This window comes from Stomoxys calcitrans, chromosome 5 (genome assembly GCF_963082655.1).
Source record: "Stomoxys calcitrans chromosome 5, idStoCalc2.1, whole genome shotgun sequence".
In the NCBI taxonomy this organism is placed as follows: Eukaryota; Metazoa; Arthropoda; class Insecta; order Diptera; family Muscidae; genus Stomoxys; species Stomoxys calcitrans.
The window spans coordinates 111,594,688-111,597,182 of NC_081556.1; the positions used below are offsets into that span (position 1 = coordinate 111,594,688).

Genomic DNA, 2,495 nt, shown 5'->3' on the forward strand with positions numbered 1-2,495 from the left:
AAAGGTATTTAAGAGTAGAGTACGAACTCGGTACACAAATTTCACACAAAGTGTTCGTGGGGCTCCCCCAACCCCAAAAACCCCCCCCCCCAACAGGACTCTTTCACCGCTTTGGGCAATATGGGTATCAAATGAAATGTATTTAAAAGAAGTGTACAAATCTGACATAAAAATGTATTCCTTGGTGTCTGATGCGCGCAGCCCTCCCCACCTCCCAAACACCCCTAAGTGCCGGGGGGGTACCCCACTACTAAAAACACCACCCAACAGGACACTTTCACCGCTTTGGGCGATATGGTTAACAAATGAAAGTTTTTTAAAAGTAGAGTGTAAATCTGACTTAAAAATTTATTCTAAGGTGTCAGAGGGGGCCTCCCCACCCCCCAAAAGCATCCCAGCAGGATATCTGAACCAATTGGGACAATATGGATATAAAATAGAAGATATTAACAAGTAGGCTCAAATGAAATACTAGGCTAAAATGAAAGGTATTTAAGACTATAGCACGAACTAGATACAGAGGGAACCACCTCACCCCCAAAAATACCCTTATACCGGACATGGTCACCGACCATAGCAATATAAGGCTTAAGAATAAGAGTTTTGGGAGTAGAGCACCAATATGATAACCAAATTGGGGCGAAATATCTGAAAGGCCATACCAGCACCACCAAACAGGACTCTTTTCCTGGCCGTGCCGTTATAGGGCTTAGGTAAAATAAGAGAGCGAAAAAAGGCACAGCGGAGCGGGCCTTGTCCAGCTAGTAAAATAATAAATCTCACTTTGTTTCTTTCTAAATTCGTATGCCTAATTATTTATTTACAACAATAACAACACAACATTCTATTGTTGAACAGTTGGATGATAACCATGGTCATCAGCAGTGTAGGTAACTTTGACGTGCTTGCCATCCTTGGTGTCAAATTCATATTCGCCCTTGACAACCCAGTTTTCCTTATCAGCTTCCAAGTGTCCTTCTTGTTGAGCCTTGATGCTGTTGCTCAATTCAAGAGCATATTTGAAATCTTCAGCATTGACTTCGGAGAATTCCTTGAGAACATCAGCTTCTTCATTGGCATAGGCGAAGGCCAAAAGGCAGGCGACAAGAACAATCTATGGAATATACAAATATTTTGAATGAAATTATGTTTTGGAATTTATCCACATCCGGGAAACTTACAGCGAATTTCATGTTGTTAGTTTATGTTTATCCAGTTAAGGTTGCTTCCAAAAGTGAACTGATTGATCCTACAAATGCGACTATCTTTTATATTCGAACATTTTACTTGCAGAATCATTGCAATTTAGAAAAAATCGAAACTAGCTAAACAGGAAGGTAACTTTCTTCAATGCAATCTTTGAATAGTAAAGTTCATAACAGATGATTTTTTTTTAGAAGAACAATAAACAATAGAAAATAGAAACATTCAAAGATTGGCAACAACCCACAATCGATTTGAATTATTTTTAGATTTGCATAACTCATAATTAGACGACATCTAGCAATTTTTTAAGCGAAAAAATTATAGTTTAATGAATAAAATGGGAGAAAACTTAACATCTAACTGCATTATGCACGATGAAATATTGGGATGGTAAATTTTTTGAAAAGCTTTCACAGCATCCTCATATATGTATTTATATCGATTCTAGGTTTTCTGTTCATTTATTCATTAAATTATAATTTCTTCGCAAAAAAAAAAAAATTGCCAGATATTGTCTTGTTGTGAGTTATGCAAAACAAAAAAGAATTCAAATCAATTGTGGCTTGTTGCCAACTATGGAATGTTTCAATCCTATTGTTGATTGTTCCAAAAAAATCAAATGTTTCATAACATAACATAACTATTCAAAGATTGCATTGAAGAAAGTAACTTTCCCGTTAAGCTAGTTTTGATTTATTTTATTTCACTTGCAAAAGTTCTGCAAGTAAAATGTTCGAATATAAAAGATAGTCGCATTTGTAGGATCAATCAGTTCAATTTTGGATACAACCTCAACTAACAACATGAAATTCGCTGTAAGTTTCCCGGATGTGGATGAATTCCTAACCATACTAACATAATAAAAATATTGGTATATTCCATAGATTGTTCTTGTCGCCTGCCTTTTGGGCTTCGCCTATGCCAATGAAGAAGCTGATGTTCTCAAGGAATTCTCCGAAGTTAATGCTGAAGATTTCAAATATGCTCTCGAATTGACCAATAGCATCAAGGCTCAACAAGAAGGACACTTGGAAGCTGATAAGGAGAACTGGGTTGTCAAGGGCGAATATGAGTTTGACACCAAGGATGGCAAACACGTCAAAGTTACCTACACTGCTGATGATCATGGTTATCATCCAACTGTTCAACAATAGAATTTTGTATTGTTATTGTTGTAAATAAATAATTAGGCATACAAATTTAGAAAGAAACAAAGTGAGATTTATGTTTGGTATTTAGTTGTGAAATCTTTTAAGGTTGGTTTATGCATTTGCTGGAAAATGGCTGAG

At 36.4% G+C, this 2,495-nt stretch overlaps 1 pseudogene; it reads right to left on the bottom strand.

Annotated features, from left to right (window-relative positions):
• Positions 1 to 844: 844 nt before the first annotated feature.
• On the bottom strand, positions 845 to 1,193 carry LOC106088234 (larval cuticle protein 9-like; annotated as a pseudogene).
• Between the last annotated feature and the right edge of the window lie 1,302 nt (positions 1,194 to 2,495).